Source organism: Pinus tabuliformis, chromosome X, assembly GCF_031772625.1.
Source record: "Pinus tabuliformis cultivar Carrire ecotype Pingquan chromosome X, CPIR1, whole genome shotgun sequence".
NCBI classification, from domain to species: domain Eukaryota; kingdom Viridiplantae; phylum Streptophyta; class Pinopsida; order Pinales; family Pinaceae; genus Pinus; species Pinus tabuliformis.
In genome coordinates this window covers 22,746,022-22,766,398 of record NC_142308.1, presented here as the reverse complement: position 1 = coordinate 22,766,398, position 20,377 = coordinate 22,746,022, and positions in this window count along the sequence as shown.

The window sequence follows — 20,377 nt, the reverse complement described above, 5'->3', positions numbered from 1 at the left end:
TTTTTTCTTTCTTGGATGGCTTCAGCGGATATAACCAGATTCAGATTGCCCCTGAAGACCAGGACAAGACTACCTTTACTTGCCCCTGGGGAACGTTTGCTTACCGAGTCTTACCCTTTGGATTATGTAATGCTCCGGCTACATTCCAACGGGCTGTTCTTAGCATCTTCGCAGATCTAATTAATGATGGATTGGAAGTCTATATGGATGATTTCACACCATATGGAGATGACTTTGATCCAGCCCTGGACACTCTCGAAAAAGTTCTAGAGCGTTGCATTGCTACCAGGCTTTGCTTGAGTCACGAAAAATGTTACATGATGATGACAGAAGGACTCATTCTGGGACATCACATCTCAGCAGCTGGAATTCAGGTAGACCCGGCTAAAATTCAAATACTCATGCTTATTCCAACCCCCACTAATCAAACAGAGGTACGCAGTTTTCTTGGTTTTTCTGGGTATTATAGACGATTTATACAACATTACTCACGTATTGCCGCACCTCTACATGCATTAACTGGAAATGTTGATTTTTTGTGGACAGAAAAATGTGATCGAGCCTTCACAGAATTAAAGAAGTTGCTATCTACAGCTCCAGTTCTCAGAGGACCTAATTGGAACTTACCATTCCAGATTTCAACCGACGCCTCAGACACAGCAATCGGTGCAGTGTTGGGCCAAGAAGAAGAGAAAAGACCATACGCTATCTATTACATCAACAAAAATTTGGCTCCGGCTGAATTAAATTACACTGTCACCGAAAAAGAATTTTTAGCTGTGATACATGCTATTAATAAATTTAGACACTATATTACAGGCTATCCCGTCATTTTGTATACAGACCATTCTGCTATTAGGTATTTAGCAAATAAGCCTGTTACAAATGGAAGAATAACCAGGTGGTTGATCTTGTTGCAGGAATTTGACATTACAATCAGAGACCGACCAGTGAAGGAGAACCCTGTAGCTGACTTTCTTTCACGAATACCAAAAGCAGTTGAAACAGCAGCAGTTGAGGACCAATTCCCTGATGAACACTTGTTTGCAGTTGCTGTTCAGACTCCCTGGTACGCTGATGTGGCTAATTATCTTGCAGTAGGTAAGCTTCCAAAACATTTAACTCCCAACGAACGGAAACAGATCGTTGCGAAAAGCAATCGATTTTCGTGGGTTGGGGGCTATCTATTTCACACAGGCGTAGATATGGAAATCAGAAGATGTATTCGAGAAGACGAAATCTTTGATATATTGAAAGCCTGCCATGACGGGCCATGTGGAGGACATTTCGCTGAACGAAGGACAGCACACAAAGTATTACAAACGGGATATTACTGGCCTACAATCTTCAAAGATGCCAAAAAATTTGTCCAGGCCTGTGATAGTTGTCAGCGTGTAGGACGACCTGGCCCAGCAGACGAAATGCCTTTGCGGCCTCAACTGGTGATCGAACCTTTCGAACGCTGGGCTCTGGACTTTGTCGGACCCATCAACCCCCCATCAAACCAAAAAACTTACATTTTGGTGGCAACTGAATATGTTACCAAATGGGTTGAGGCAGAGGCATTACCCAGAGCTACAGAGGAATCGGTAATTCAGTTTTTGTTCCATTTGTTTGTACGTTATGGTCTCCCAAGGGAAGTGGTTACAGATGGAGGACCACAATTTGTGGGACATAAATTAGCTGCAACGCTCAATAACCATCACATCCATCACAAAATTACTACCCCATACCATCCGCAGGCAAATGGGCAAGTCGAGAACAGTAATAAGATAATAGAGTCCATTTTGACAAAAACTGTTGCTTCACACCGCCGCGATTGGGCCGCTCGACTACCGGAGGCACTGTGGGCTTATCGAACCACATGGAGAAGTACCACTGGCTATTCACCATATCACTTAGTGTTTGGAAAGCAACCCATTTTTCCTATAGAATTTGAGATCCAAACCCTGCGAACTGCCCAAGAAGTCGGATTAGATTTAAGTGAAGCACAGAAAAATCGATTACAGCAAATTAATGAGTTGGACGAAACAAGGCTCGCTACATTACAGAATACAGCACTCATCCAGCAGCAGCGAGCCAAATGGCATGATGCGCTCATCAAAAACAAGATATTTCACGAAGGAGACTGGGCTCTGTTATATGATTCTAGATTTCAGGATTTCCCGGGGAAGCTTCAGACTCGATGGTTGGGACCATACGAGATTCAAAAAGTCCATGACAATGGGACCCTTACTTTTATTACAATCGATGGATCTGGATATACATTTAAGGTAAACGGCCACCGAGTTCGTCTGTATCGCAAACCGCTCACTCGGGAATCATTTTGCCAGCAGTTACGCCAAGATACTAACATCAAGATTATGGGAGAGGAAGCAAAAACTTCCTCCCCTACAGATTCGTAAAAATTTCATTCTTTATTACCACATTTTGTATATAAGATTGTAAATTTTGTATATATGTTTCAACTGTGTGTTTTGCTGTTCCTTTTCAAAAGGAACAGCACTGGTGTGTTTTGCTGTTCCTTTTCAAAAGGAACAGCACTGGTGTGTTTTGCTGTTCCTTTTCAAAAGGAACAGCACTGGTGTGTTTTGCTGTTCCTTTTCAAAAGGAACAACACTGGTGTGCTTTGCTGTTCCTTTTCAAAAGGAACAGCACTTGTGTGTTTTGCTGTTCCTTTTCAAAAGGAACGGCACCCTTGAGTTTTTGCTGTTCCTTTTCAAAAGGAACAACACTTTTTGAATTTTTGTTGTTCCTTTTCAAAAGGAACAACACTTTTTGAATTTTTGCTGTTCCTTTCCAAAAGGACCAGCACTTTTGAATTTTTACTGTTCCTTTTCAAAGGGAACAGCACTTGTGAATTTTCTTATTTCGTTTAAGGAGCAACATTTGTGTGTTTTTTTCAATTTCTTTTAAGCAAGCAGCATTTGAGTGCTTTTGTTATCTTAGGACATTGCATCAAAAAGGACCCTCCCACCCTCCCTTGTAAGAAAGAAATAGTATGCCCTCGTCCTTTCTATAAGAAGAAAACATTGTCCCGAGGCCATAAGTAGCAGCTATATATTTATGCAACAAATATAAAAGGCATGATATATCAAGATCAGCACATCATAAATCGCTATCTATAACAGCTCTAGTATTGATGCAACAAAGGAGGGAACCATACACTCATCATTCTTTCAGCCATAAGTCTCACTTCCTCTGCCTTGTTGGAAAACTTTATCATGTTACGTTCCTACAATTTTTCTTATTATTACTTGGAAATAAGAATAGAAAATTTATATTTTCCTATTGGGATAACAAGACTTCTTCCGCCATTCCCACTCTTAAGGAGGGCTGAACCACCCTTATGTGTAATCATACAAGAGCAAAAGTCTATCTCAAAAGAAAAAGCAGCAGAACCAAAAGAAATTATTTGTCAAATGTAGGATAGGGGGTTTCATTAAGAACCAGCCTACTATGATCATAAGATTGGAAGCGAAGTGGCATTCCCATCATGGCCACCATACCAGGGATATGGTCCAACAGGTTCATTATATAAACAAACCTTGGAACAGGGGGTCTCATCACGAGCCAGCCTGCCCACGTTTCGCGCCTCTCTGGTGAATGGCGTCATGGTTATCTGGTTACCAAGCCAGCATGATGGCCTACATGTTGACAAGAATTGCTCTTCAAAACCACACAAAGGACTATGGTTCCGGGGTGAAATAAACAACTCTGCCACGGTTATAAACACCGGTCGGCAGCAGAGCTCTGTTAATGGTATCGGAGTCAAAACATATACACCAATTTGGATTTTATTAAATTTTTCTTTCTATCCTCGTAATAATTATATCTTACACCTCAAGGAATACGTCACATGAACATTTATCATTACCAAGTATGGCAAAGGCAATTGACTATGACAATCTCAGACTTTCCATGAGTGCTAGACGTCCTATCCTTATGTTCTGCATCACATCACGGAGGCTTATGTTAAACGCGATCTATCTGTCGCATCGATCTTGGTATTTCATTGTCTAATCTGAAACATGGAAAAATTTTAAAAAGCTGCTCCATTATGACTCGATGATGGAATGACCGCCTTCTTCTATTTGACGGCTGGGGCAGCCTATCATTTCGTGCGGGGGGGAGGTGACTTCATTACTCCGCCGGCCACGTGTTAACACATCATTCGGAAATGATATGATACGGAGGTACGATATGCGTTAACGGCATGACAATGCTATTTTTTGAAAAAGTCGTTATTTATGATCAATTATTCATGCATGCTCTGTATCTTTTCTTTTTGCCGCAATTACGTTCTTTGCATTGCTGTTCCATCTAGACCCTGAAACAGAACCATGGGGGGAAAGTCTATCAGAAGTGAGCCGAGCGAGCTCATAGTTTCCGAAGCCGCTCGGAAGATCTTAGAAAAAGCAGGGTGGTTAACTTATTTTGGCCGCCTGCGCAAATCAAACGAAATAGTGGCCATGGAATTCCTGCAGAATTTGCAGGAAGAAAACTCAGTGGTAGGTGGGAAGCAGATAGCAGTCACGAAGGAAATAATCGCGGAAGTAACCGGATTACCAGACTTAGGTCCAATATGGACGACAAAAAAAGAAAGACTGCAAAAGATCGTAGAACTCTTCCAAGATGAAGGGCAGGAGCTGACAGTGAAGGGAAAAGGAGTGCTGCCGGCAACACTGGGAGAACCTTGGAGCGAACTGGCAAAGGTAGTACAGAGCTACATCACCTGCGAAGGACGAAAAGATGTGGTAAGGCCGCGTCACCTTAAGCTCTTAGCTGTGTTAAAAGGAAAATGTGCTGTGAATCTCCCTGCATTGTTAAATTCATTGTTGCATGATACCTCTCGGAGCCTGAAAAAGGCACACCATGAAGACGCAGTGGTTAGCCACCACGGGCTGATCCGCCTGATAGTGACATACAGTCTCGCTCGGCAGCAGACTAGCTGGCAGGAACTTCTTATAGCAATTGAAGGGGAAGTAGAATCACCATCCCCAAAGACGAAGCACCCCGCTAGCACCTCCGAAACACCTAAAAAACCCAGAGAATCGCCAAAACCTAAGCAACCCTCGGACACAACCGAGCAAGCGAAGAAACGCATAAAGCTAGGGAAACAGAAATGCACCCCTGAAGCAACTAGACATACAAAAAAACGTAAGGAATTGGCCGCAGAAAGACCTGCTACCTTAAAACGAAGGCATTCCTCTGGCACAGAAGAACAGGTTGAAAAACGCAGAAAGGTGGAGGCGGAGGAACAGATTGTCAGCACACCCGAACAGCCCGGGAGGCCTAGAAAGTCAGTTCGGTTGGCAAAGATAAGAGGTAGGCTGGAGAAAATCCAGCCAAACATAGGCCAGCCGATTGAAATAATAGAGGATCCTCCAGCGCCAGAACAAATATCTGGGGAAAACCTGGAACAAACAGAGAATGAAGTAGAAGCTGAAGAAGGAGATAGGGATGACGACTCTGCGGCCGAGACCAGCTATCCAGAGGCAGCTGCTGAGCCGCCAATTCGGGAGAAGGAGATGGAACAATTGGGGGGTAGCCATCCACAAAACCCTGTGGAGGAAGAAGAGATGGCCACCATCTTGGCCAGCCTTAGAGGTTATCCTTCACCCTCCAGTCCGGCAGAGCCTCCCGAAGGACCATTTGAGGAAGAGACGCGTGACGAATTGCATGATGGAATGGCAGGGGAAGAAAACTCCCCTGTCATCGACAAAGAAAATGTGAATAGCAATCAGGAACAAGCCGTTCCTAAAACACCGGAAGGAAATCCACCCGCTGATGGCGAGGAGGATGAAAATGTTTGTCGGGAACAGGACGTTCCCCGAATGATGGAAGAAACCCTCGATGAAAGAGGAGCAGAACTGAGGGCCACCCATGTGCCCACAGCCGAGGCAAAAGAAATTAAGAAGTTGAAAAGAAAACAGCAGAAATTGCTTACCATTATAGCCCAGCTTCGGCGGAAAATTCGAAGTCTGAAAGCTAGTTTGAGAATAAAGAGGACTGTGAGAAGAAAAAGGAGGACAAATACAACTGGGTCCTCTCAGAGAGGAAGACAGAGCACCTATAGGCATCTAGTAGGTCGACATTCTGCTAGCAAACCTGCAGCTGTTCCAATTAATACTGAGGAACAAAATGCTGTTCCATCTGGAACAGAGCACCAGAATACCGTTCCTATTGACATAGAGGAGTAGGCTGATATTCCAGACAGCCCATTAGAACCAACTGCCGTTCCAATTAAAGTTGAGCCACAAGACGACATCCCAGTTACAGAGGGACCACCGTACCCCTTTGTACATGTCAAGAAGGAAGGGGAAAATAGAGCAGTCCACACTGAGACACCACCTTCAGGGAGAATTAAGCGACGAAATGTAAAGGTCCAGGCGAAACTTCCGGCCTCCAGGGAATTATGGGAAAGGGATCCAAAAACTAAGGCCTTGCGCCGTGAGATAAGACAGGCCCAACAAGAGGCTGAACAGCTACAGGAACAAATGATCCCTCGAGAGAAATATGAGGAGCTGCAACAGGAGGTTGAGCAGAGGATTCCTCGAGAAAAATATGAAGAGCTGCAGCAGGAAGTTGAGCAGAGGATTCCTCGAGAAAAATATGAAGAATTGCAGCAGAGGGCTGAGCAGTTAGAAGAACAAAGGATCCCTCTGGAAAAACATGAAAAACTGCAACAGCAGCTGAGAAACATGAGTGAATCGGAGAGTCAGGCTTTCGAAGGATGGCAGAAGGAGCAGGAAAAGGTTGCTAAGGTAACACGTCGACTAGATGCTGTTATTAAACAAATGGACACTGTATGTTCGTTGTATGATGATGTTTTGACTTGCAGGGCCCCCGCAAAGAATTATGCTTTATTCCTCCTAGAGAGATACTTAAGATTGAAAATAAAAGCTGTCAGGGCAGGTGCCCCCATTCAGATTAACACTGTTAATGATTTTATTGATTGTTGTAAACATTATGGGGTTAAGGTCCAACGATTATTATGTGAATTTTATTTGCACAATATGGTGCTTGAGCAGGAAACTGATCTAAACCCTAGCCCTTTTGTGGGGGATATACAGCTGCAAGCCTTTGTTTCATTTGGGGTCAACCAGTTAAAGTGGCTCAGGGCTTACAATGCCTTTCAGAGGCAGGAGCACAGCCTAGATCTATGGGTCAGGGCTGAGCCTCGAGATCCAGTTCGCCTCTGGCAATCACATAAAAACCTTATGAGAAACCCTGACGTTATGAAACTACTAGTACCCATGCATGAGGAGTTGATTCGAAATAGCTTAGAATACTTCCGGGTTATTAAAGATTCCGCCTTGGAGGCTGCCAAATTCCGTTATCGGATTTCCACTCCAAGCATCCAGCTCAGGGAGCCCTTCAGATATGAGAACTTTGAGCTGGCTGCTGAGCGATTGCCTTTTTATGGCCAGTGCATTCTGCAAGCTGGACCATCATGGTTAGGATATCGGTTCCGAAGCCCTATTATCTGGCACCCTGCCCCGGGGTACCAGGCCTTGTATGATATGCCTGCAGATCAGTTGCATTATTTCTTTGATAATCTGGTTGCCTATCATGGTTGCAGACCCCCTCATGAAGTACCCTCTCCAGCCTATTCTCTTACTGCTCTCCATGTTAATTATAACGGTTTCATGAGGCCATGAAACAGAGTAAGTCGGGGGGTGTGTAGAGCATTGGGAAGGTATGTTTTAATAAATGATTTAGTGATGTTTTAAGCAATAGTTGTAATCTTTTCTTTATTATAAAGTAGGGAAATGCAAAGACAACGAGTCTAAAACGATCCAATCACTAACAGTTGTCTTCTCTACGCAGGAAAAGGTAAAAGCAGGAAGGCGCAATGCGAAACGAGGATTTGACGAGAAGATAACGGCTGTCCCTCCAATTCTAAATAAGGTTCAGACCAGGTCGAGTAAATCAAGGGAGATCAGTCCGAAACGAGATGAAGGACTGCCAGTTCGGAATTCCAAGCCGAGTAAAGGAAAGCGTTAACAGTTTAGCGGATCCCTCAGGATCTTCGATCCTGAGGGATCGCTACGATCAATCGTTTTGTCGACCAATGAACTCCGCCGTTAATTGTATAAAAGGAGGGTAGCATTGAAACTAGGGGGGACTGTTGGTATCTTTAACTTTCTGTTCATGAATTTCATTGTCAGTTGAACTCAGACTATTGAGTCTCTCTGAGACTTAGTTTTGTACTTTCATCGATGCGTTAATATAATATTTTGGTGTTAATTTCTCCGTGCGTCTGAAGTAGCTTACGGCAGTGCGCCATTGGAAGCTTTGGGCCCGACTCCAACGGACACTGGCTGATTGTACCATTACAATTCTGCTTTGTGTGGTTTGTTTCTCATAATCTGTTATGGTTACATGTTGTTTCATATTTACTCGTCTGTAGCTTTCCTGTTATAAATCTCTGTAACAAGTTCATATCATACTTTCAGGATTCTTCGCATACTGTTGATCTGAGTTGTTTGCACTAATTACAGAATTCATAAGTAGAATATTTCAGCTACAGGTGACTGGGGTTAATGGATTGTTGGTGACTATTACAGATCGTGTACATATGATTGACGTTTCCTGTCTTTAATAATTTGTTGTTCCATTTAATCAAGCTGCAAACCTGTATAAATGATTGCTTTCCTTTTTGTATGCAAGTGTGTGCCAAGGATTGGAAGTGTAGACCTCGCGAGACTTAGTTTCTTTACTGCCGTTCCATTTACTGCTGTTCCATTTACTGCTGTTCCATTTACTGCCGTTCCTTTTATTGCTGTTTCATTTCTGAAGATTGTTGTTTCATTCTGTTTTCTTGCTTGCGTTTATTGAAGTGGCATGAGAGGAGGTTCAAGACTGTTGTGAGATACCGCAGACGCTATAATGCTCCCAGATCATGATCCATACTCCTTCATCAGTTTCTAGGGGGATAGGTTATTAATTCCATACCCTCGACCGACGAAGTTGCTGCGTGTGTGATTTCTTTATGCAAAAGTAATTTAGCATTAGCATCCGTTTACTCTTGTATTCTTTAGATCTATACTACAAAGCATTATCCTGACAAATAGCCTCAAATTAAGATGTCCCTTACAATAACAAAACGCTCCCGGATTGACTTGTAATGTGAAATAACTAGAGGTGAAAAAGACCCTTGTTACAGCTCCACAAGAATCACTAAGAACCATTGTTCCCTCATGTCATTTGTTGCAATATCATCTATTAGGTAATAGATACATTGTTCATTCATTTACAAGTAAAAACATGATGAGAGCCATAAATAACTGTTGTCATAAAACATATACATAACCAACATAATAACAACAGAAATACCATAAATACAAAAACCATAGAATCCACATATAAACCAGTACATTTACATGTGAAAACCAAGGGAATGAATTTCTCATTAATGAATATAGAAACCAACTGGGGATGGGACTGCCACGTTCCACCCGACTATAGATTGGCTGAGCCAAATCTCTCTTTAGCCAATCACTCTCGTGCCATATTACAAGCATGAATGTGGAATTCATAACCAACTGAAAAGAACCAAACAAGCATGGATGCTACCAAAGTTATCCGCCTACACCGTGAAGAATTTTAGTGCCTCCTAGTCTCTCAAGATTTACTATAATCCACAGTATGATCGAGGGATCACTAGGCCCTACACTGAGACCCATTCTCCAAGCTTTACCGTACATCCCATCTTGGGACTACTAGACCCAACAGAGAGAAATCCACCTCTTGGATTTATTGTATATCTTGCCATTCACTGGCAAGGATTCCTGGGCCCATCGAGGCACACAATATTGTCTTTACTGCAACCCACAGTTTGTCTCAGGGCTTACTAGGCCAATGGCCTTACCGTGGTCCATGGTCTGGTTTAGGGAACACTAGGCCATGTGTTTGTCATTTCGGAAATCCACCCCAATCAACTTCAAATCCATTTGGAAATCCAGCTCAACCGAAGTATGAGAACCCATCTCATCAAGGCTATCCGGAAATGGCAAGGCTAGGCTGAAAACACTATCACACCAACCAAACCCCATGCCATGACAGATGAGAACCACATGCAATACCATGCATGCAAAATCTAGCAAGGAAAACACACATGCAAATCGATACCTGCAAATAATATTGTTGTAACTACCTGATCCTGCTCTTCCTTTCTTGCTCCTTCCTTCCTCTTTCCTTCCCTACCTTTCTTGATCCAATGCCAAAGTGCTCCAAGAAAACTCTAAATGTCCAAGAGTGTGTGTGTGAGAGAGAGATAATAGAAGAGGGATCCAACATAATTGAACTAACCAACCTTTCCAACTGATCCTCGGAAGCCTTTTCATCAATTAAGCCCCTATTTTCTTCATTTTTTATTATTTTCCTTCAATTTCCTCCTCACATGCAACCTGTGACCTTTCACCTTCCTTTTCTCCTAATTTCCATTATTTTTGTAAATAAATGTACCAAAATGTCATTTTCCATTTCCAAAGAATTTTCCATTACCTTTGCCAATTTCCTTAACCATAATTAAATGAACACCCACTAGGATGTTTTTCCCACCATTCAGCTTGGAATCCGTGTCCCATGACCATGGTCTTATTTTTTTACATTTATTTTAACTAGGGTTGTTACAGAGCCCTCTCCTTTGGGGGAACAACGTCCTTGATGTTCAATGACACCTATACCCAAAAAGATTGTTGAAAACAAAACATACTGTCCATGGAGCTTTATAACATAGCTCATTGCAGTATTTACAATGGCCATTGCTGAAACATGACAATCATACTGTTTACTGGAGCTTTATAACACAACTCATTATGGTATTTACAATAATAACCACATATACATGTATACACATTTGCTTCACCCAACAAATAATTATAATGTCTATTGAGCCTTATAAATCTAGCTCGATATAGTATTTACAATGATATACACATATGCACATTTTCTCATCCAACAATGAAAAGGATACGATACTTGCATCCTCAACTAGGGAGTCCAGAAACTCACACCTCCACCCTCAAACTAATTCCAAGATTCACCTTCTTCCCAGGAAGTCCAAAATCCACTGCCATAGTCAAATCTGCATCCAATGTCCAGCACCATAATCTTGCACCACTTTTCCTCTCAGCGAACATTTACTGGCTCACTGTTCCAGGGTGCATTCCCAATGTGCATATGATTCCATATGGAAATTATGATGACCAAAAAAATTATATCTTCGTCCTTCCCTTCTCTGCTACACAGTCCATCAAGAAATTTGGTCACCCCCTTCCATGCAGTCACACACCTTCCAAGTTCCGCTGGAACCCCCATCCCTTGGCAAGGCTTCCTCGCATCGGAAGATGAAAAAACCAAGGCATATCCCTACCTCAAAACCATCATACTGGTCATAGCATGCTCATGGAAATAAATGGACACTAGTGGGTACTAGTGTCCCACAATGGCCCTACTCCTGAATACTTTACCAACATACTACTACATGTTCCAATTTCTTTCAGTACTATTACTAATTCTTATAGTCAATTTCAATCACCCAACTGGGAATTTCATGCTTTCTTGTACCAATCACATAATTTCCATTAGATTCAAAATAAATCGAAATAACTTCAAATCATACCTCATTGTTGGCCCATCAATAAGGTACACTTGCATTTTTTTTTACTTCCTATCACAACAAATAAAACTAGCATCTTTGATCAAATCAACATGTATAAAAATATCACATCAAGCTAGCTCAAAACACAACCATCATAAATCAAAATCATGAATCACATGTAACCATCATAAACTAGAACCATATATCACATGTAACATCATAGACTAGAATCATAAATCACATGCATAGAAAAATAGAAATAAAATACTGATACTTATCCTTTAATCAACCCTTAACTTTTACCTTTGTCCTTATTTTGTACGCACACCGGATCAGTTTCCACACTCGAAAAACACCTAGTGGCTTCTCCTCAACCATGTGCACATACACATAGTGTGCATCACACACATACAACCACACACAACATACAACACCATGCAATACATGCACCTACACCTGACATACAACACATACACCTACACCTAGTGTATAACACAACACAATACATATGCCTACATCTGATGTACAACACAATACATACAGCTATACCCAATGCACAATGCTACACAATACATGTATCTACACTTGGCATACAACACAACACAACACATGTACTTCACAGAGTACAACGCAACAAATACGTGTGACACGATACCACAACTACACAATGCACATAAATAGTCCCACATGTACACAACACAACATGTACGACATGCACATAATATCACATGTACACGAGTACCACATGTACAACATGTACACAATACCACCTATACACAACACCAGCTACACAATGTGTACACAACATCACATGTACATGGCACCACCTAAACAACGTGTACACAACACCACATGTACATCATATCACTTGTACAATGTGTACACAACATCACATGTACACGACACCACCTGCACAACATGTACATAATGCCACATGTACATCATACCACCTATAGAACGTGTACAAAATGCCAGATGTACAAAGCACCACATGCACGACATGTACATGACACCACATGTACACAACACCATATGTACACCATGTACGCAGCACCACATGCTCGCAGCACCACTTGTACAATCAGGCACACAACACCATATGTACAACTTGCACACAACACCATATGTACATAGCACCCTTTGTACATATCACTACATATCCAACATGTGCACAACACCGTACGCACACAACATCACATATCCATCATGTGCACAGTACAATATGTGTACAACACTGCATATCCAACATGTATATAGCGCCATCTATACCCAGCACTACATATGCAACATTCACACAACACTATCTGTACCACCTTGTACATAATCATTGCATAAACAACATCTACACACACTATATATACACAAAACTGCATGCAAACAACATCACAGATGCAACATGTACAACATATACAACATATACAACATATGCACAACAATAGTACCTCACATCCAAAATCACATTGTCTCTACCAAGAAACCTTGCTTCATAGACCACACTTCTTTCATTTCACTGATGCATCCCTTAGTATAGCATGTCCATAACATAAACATAATATAATGACAAAAATAAACCCATAAACACATGATACTGATCTCATATATTTGTCAGGACTACTCCTCCCAATTGATTCCTTGTAAGGCCTGAAACCTCTTCAAGCCATTCACCTACATAAGCAATCATTATTCCACGAGAATGATCCTTGATGACCCTGTCGGATAGTGACCTAAACAATCATAAAATTTAGCATAAAATCATAAAATTTAGCATAAACAATCATGATCCTATCAGACAACGATATGCATATGTACACATACATACATATAAACATCAACATAAAATAATAATGATCTAGTCAGTCAACGACATACATACATATATACATATGTACACATCAATGTTAGCATAAAATAATCATGACCCATGATGACCCTCTCATACATGACATACATACATACATACATGTATACACATATAGATATCAGCATAATCATGATCATAACATAACTACCAGATATCATAAGGTCAAGGTTAAGAGAACTCCCTTTATGCAAGAAACACATGCACAACATTGAGAACAATAGTTCCTAACATAGCCAATGCATATGACGCCTCAGATCCATTCACCTTACCTTCCTTGATTACCTTTCCCATGAATGGCATGTCATCATCCATTTATACCAATGGACCCAACCAATCCAATTGGTTGTCATACTCTTGCGTTAAACTAGTCCTATACATGCATCGTCTTCATCTGATTCTTTCATTTCTTGCTGGATTCCATTTAGATCTCCCCGAGCCCACTAACTTTCCTCTTTCCCAACCAATTCCCAAGACTCAAAACTTAATAGGAAAGCACAAGAAACAAACAAGAAGAAAACCATGAAAACCAATAACAATATGACACCACAAACAAAGTGGCATAATCATGCACTAGACATAACAAACTACAAATCAAGCGCAAGAAAATCACAAAATACCAAAAGCACAAGACTAACAATAGAAACCATGACTTAATCCCCATGGTTCCTAGTGCTTCCAAAGGAAATCTCAACCCGAACCTTATTCAATATTTCATGGTAGTCTCTTTTCCATGCAATCCCCTGCATCATATTACCATGAACTCATAACTGTCAGTGCATAAATAAACATAACAGCACACTAGTTACCTTACCTTGTTGTGCCATGTCTCAAAGGACTCCAATTCTCTTGGCAAATCTAGCTATAACTAGACACCAAATATTATACATGTCAAATACATGTCCATAAATATATCACATATCCACATAATTTCAGACAAATTAAGGTTAAGAAGTCTTCCAGTATGAAAAGTGCTCATTTGTTTGGAATTAGGGTTTCCAAACATAGTGAAAGGAATTATTTCCCAATTCCTTTCTTCTACTTTCTTACTTTGTTGGAATCAAGGCTTACTATGTACTAACACATCACCCAATTGTTGGTTATATAAAAACATCAATGGTTACCTTGTCACTCTCATACCAAGCATGTTTCCTGCAACTATTTACACATGTCAACCACATGTTCCAAATATCAAGACAATCATATCTATCAATTCGAATTCAACCTTTTCCAAGACTAACAATCATGTCATAATCCATAGTCAACTTATAGCCATTAGACATAATGCTACAATTGGCACTTGCTACACTTAAGTACATATCAACTGTCTCAACACATATGTATTAGTACAATAATCTTAAAACAAGATTGGAACACATACTCATATTATGCAATTCATCAAACATTCAAACAAACTATAAACATACCATGTTAGATAAATCAACTAGACAACATAATAGACACCAAACACTGAAACACCAAATAGATGACATAATCAAATATTCAAGCACCAAATATACGAGATAAGAAAACTCATACCTTAATGTATCTCAGGGGAGGTTATCTTGTCTACATAATCAAGCTAGATTAGCACAATATAACTTCGCAATATATCAATTCAAACATAAATAAGGTAATGATATCCTTAATAGTCACTATCTAACATGTTCACATCATAAACTCATGAACTTTTTTCATTCATGCATAACAATCACATATGCACCATCATTCTAGATTAGTACAACACAATATCATAAATATTTCGACTCAAACCTGAATGTCATAATCCTAACCATTTGCATAGACCAATCCAAGTTAACACAATACATATAACATCAATTTCTTAATGTAATAACCCTAATCATCAAGTTACTAGAATATAACAAAAACAAGTTATATATCATGCTCATCAACAACATATAACCTAATCATCAAGCTAACTATCATATAACAACAACAAGCTAAGCTATAACATACTCATCAAAAACATATAACATAATCATCAAGTTATCTAACATAAAACAACAATATTAATGCATATAACCATAGGTTACTATCATTCATGACTATCTGACACATGTGCATATGACTACATTAATCAACTAGCATCTATCGTGTATGTAATCATAACATAAATAGAATGAAAGGCATACACATAACCATAATTTGTATAACAAACCTTAACCTACATACATGCATGCCCAACATACAATCGGTAGGATGACATGCTCTTGCCTTGAGGTCCAATGTTGCAACTTCACTTTAATGATCTACATCTTCTGCACTATCTCAGCCAACACATTAGCACCATATCATACTAATAGAATCATGATGAACTAATTACATACAATGACCTGATGCACAATAACCTACACCATGACAATGCATGCATAACAACATACAAACATTGAAATGCATAACAATGCATATACACCCGTACACTCATGACGATGCATCACACAACAACACTATCAACCTTCATATGGTGAAATTACTACAACCATGATCAAGACCATGAAAATGAAACAATCACATGGTCCTACAACACATGAGACACACATGAAACCGACATGAATGCATGACCAACAAACATCCCATCCAGTCTGAGGGGTGAACCATGCCCTGATACCACTATGTAACACCCTCCTCCTACATCTACCCAAGTAACCGGCCAACCAGGGTAAACATGCGATGAGAGGCTTCTATGATTTGATTCAACCTCCTATGAGACCTTAAGGAAATGGAATCAAGGGAAACACAACATACAGACCTTCCACGTCATCTATAAGACCCTTGAGAAACATTCCAACACTTCAGGTAGCTTTCCCCTGGTTCACACTGAAGTTTTTGATCACTTAACCCCTAGATGCTCTGACACACCTACAATCCAACTTTTAGGGACCATTTTGTCTAGTTCTATGCCAGTGTCCCCGATATTTGAGCCACTTTCAGGCCAAGAGCCTAGGTCACTACCTAGAATGGAATGACATCTTTAGAATAGTAAAATAACAAGGAAAAAATGATACAAAATCAATTAGTTGAGCAAGCCCTTAACTATACCCCTACTAGCCATGACAGGCATTTCGTCAAACACATCACAAATATGTAATCTACAGGTGTAAACCACATATTTAAGCATAGGGATCTCATACTTATCTAATAATGACTAAGAACCATTTTTCCCTCATGTCATTTGTTGCACTATCATCTATTAGGTCATAGATACATTTTCCATTCATTTACAAGTAAAAACATGATGAGAGCCATACATAATTGTTGTCATAAAACATATACATAACCAACAGTAACAATATAAATACCATAAATACAACAGCCATAGAATTCACATATAAACTAGTACATTTACATGTGAAAACCAAGGGAATGAATTTCTTATTAATGAATATAGAAACCAACCAGAGATGGGACTACCCCGTTCCACCCAACCATAGATTGGCTGATCAAAATCTCTCTTCAGCCAATCACCCCTAGGCCATATTACAAGCATGAATGTGGGACTCATAACCAACCGAAAAGAACCAAACAAGCATGGATGATACTGGAGTTCGCTGCCTACACTGTGAGGAATTTTAGTGCCTCCTATTCTCTCAGGATTTACCATAATCCACAGTCTAATCTAGGGATCACTAGGCCCTACACCAAGACCTACTCTCCAGAATTTAATGTACATGCCATCCTAGGACTACTGGGCCTAACGGAGAGAAATCCACCTCTTGGCTTTACCATATATCCCACCATTCACTGGTACGGATTCTTAGGCCCACCAAGGCACACAATCCTGGCTTTACTGTAACCCATAGTCTGGTTCAGGGCTTACAAGGCTAGTGGCCTTACCGTGGTCAACAGTCTAGTTTAGGGACCACGAGGCCATGTGTTTATCATTTCGGAGATCCACCCCACTCAAATTCAAATCAAACCAGTAACCCAACTCAACTAAAGTATGAGAACCCATCTCATCCAAGTTATCCAGAAATGGAAAGGCTAGGCTGAAAACACTGTCACACCTAGCAAAACCCATGCCATGAAAAGAAATAGCCACATGCAATACCATTCATGCCAAATCTAGTAAGGGAACCACACATTCAAATCGATACCTACAAATAATATTGTTGTAGCTGCTTGATCCTACTCTTCCTTGCTTGCTCCTTTCTTCCTCTTTCCTTCTTTTCCTTTGTTGATCCAATATCAAAGTGCTCCAAGAAAACTCTAAGTTTCCAAGAGTGAGAGAGAGAGAGAATATAAGAGAGCTCCAACAAAATTGAACTCGCCAAGCTTGCCAACTGATCCTAAGAAGAGTTTTTATCAATTAGGCCCCTGTTTTCTTCATTTTCCATTATTTTCTGTCAATTTCCTTCTCACATGCAACCTGTGACCTTTCACCTTCCTTTTCTCCTAATTTCCATTATTTTCATAAATAAATGTGACAAAATGTCATTTTCCTTTTCCAAAGCCTTTTCCATTGCCTTTGCCAAATTCCTTGCCATAATAAATAGAATGAACGCCAACTAGGATTCTTTTCCCACCATTCATCTTGGAATACGTGTCCCATGGCCATGATCTTATATATTTTTACATGGATTTTTAACAAGGGTTGTTACATAGCGCCAAATGGAATTCCCGAAGTTGATGACATGGGGGATGTCCATAAGCTAGAAGATGCACCAGAGAAGGTACCAGATAAAGACTAATAACCTAGTGGGACGAATAGGCCACCATATAGATGTGCCTTTGGTGATGTTGAAAATGTAGAGGTGGAAGCGACATTTGATGTTTCAATCGTAGTGGTAGATGTAGGCTGGGAAGCCATATCAATTACAATCATGGTCAAGAATCCCAATGTGGATTTCCATATGAAATTCGTGGGTAATTCAAAATAACCAGGTAAAGGAGTTTGTTTAGGAGGTGGAGGAGGAATAAGAGGATTGGTTGGATAAAGGAAAAGTCCTTCTAAATGAGTAGAAGGATGAGGTTCTTCTTGTGGGTTCTCCCCGATACTCACAAGTCTAGGTGGAAGCGGGTCACCATCGGGGCCGAGATATATAGTAGGAGGATCTATCTAAGACAATGGAAGAGAGGATAAAATACTTGAAGTAACAGGTAAAGACGATTGAGGCTCCTCAGGTTCAATGACCCCAGGAAATAAAGTTTCTGACTTAGGAAGGTCAAATTTTATAACCTCAGGCAAAAAAGTTTCAGGTAATTCAGTATCGGTTGTGTTAGTTTCACTGACAAGAGTGGATGTAACCTCGGGTTCGATACTCAAGGGGACAAATGATTCTAGTTTAATAGATTCAGGAGGAGGACCAGAAGTAGTTCCTGAGTTTCTCGATTCAGTAGTTTGCATTATTTTATCCTTTTGACAATGGCCACGGGTAGCATATGGTGGAAGACGAGGATTTTTTTTCATTCTATGCCAATGATGAAGTGGGGGATCTTGTTTTTCCATGTTGGATAGTAAATTTTGTTAACACAAAAATAAATAAATCAAAAAGAGGGTAATCTAGGCATAAAGGACTACCAAGCAACCATGAACTGCAATATACACCTTGGTAAACCAAGGACTTAATGTACGACAATCAATCTCCCTGAATGTTGTGTTTGGTGTATCATTGTATACAAGGTGGTAGACTCCATTACCTATGGATGGATAGCAACCTATTGGGGACTCCCAAAATATACATGACGGTACGTGGGAGTGTAGTCCGTAGTAGTGTTGTCTAATGTGTAACCGTTTGATAAGAGCATTCTCATATACTTTACATGCAAGGAACACCACCAATATACCTGAAGGTATGTGGAGTAAAATCCTATACACTCCAATACGTGGAATGGGATTTCACCTCCGGGATGCAGCGTTGGAAAACAACAACAACTCCTATGTTTAACGGCATCGGAACACATCTCTAGCCTAGACCTCTATGTGTTTACGTTAATGTTGCAAATTCTCCTTAGTTTGATTCAATAAATTTTAAGTTCATCTTGAAGTAAGTTTCAGTTTTATGGTTCACCATGAATTCACTAAAATTCAAATCTATCATGAAAAAATGGAATCTTTCTCTTCAGTGAAAATCTAGCTTAGGAAGGGAAGAAACAAACAATATGCATCATAGAAATGCAGCAAACAAGATGATCAATCCAATTCCCTTTTCATGCAACTATTCCTAAATCAATATAGATGAAAAACCATAAATGCCAGTGTAAGATTTTTTCTTTTCACCACACTTAATTTTTGAAAATGAGGAAAACTAAGATGTAAAGTCTAATCATTGATTCAAATGCACTTTTCAGAGTGAGGACTAAAACAACAATTCATCCAAGTGATCAACAATCGAACAAAACAAGTTTTCAAGAGACCTAATGATAAGAAAAAAGAAAAATCGAAACGAATTCTTACCAAAGGAAATCAAACACAAACAAAAACCAAATGGAGGCTTCCAAGAGAGCACAAGACACTCAAGACTCAAGGAAGGTCAACTAAAAGTAGGCTGATCAAATCAACACTAAGAAAATAAGGAAATTTTTGTGTAAAAATAGGGATCAACGCAAGAGAAGAAGAGGAACTAGTGCTTTGTAATGTAGGAATGGAGAGGGCCAAAGTGGGGTGAAATGCTCTGTCAGTAGACTAGACGGTGCATTGGTCATGGGAAAGAGGATTCTGACACAAAAATTGCAAATAAGACTCAATGAAATCACTTCCTAGGTATGTTCTTGGGTGGTTAAAGTAGTCAAGGTATATGAAAGAGGTAAATCAAACACAATGGACAAAGAAAACACCAAGGGAATACATCGTTCCCTAGTGGAGTCACCAATTTTTTATGCGTAATTTATGGTTATGAACAGAAATATCTCCCCTAGGTTTGGTGGCTAACCTAGAACAATAGAATGAC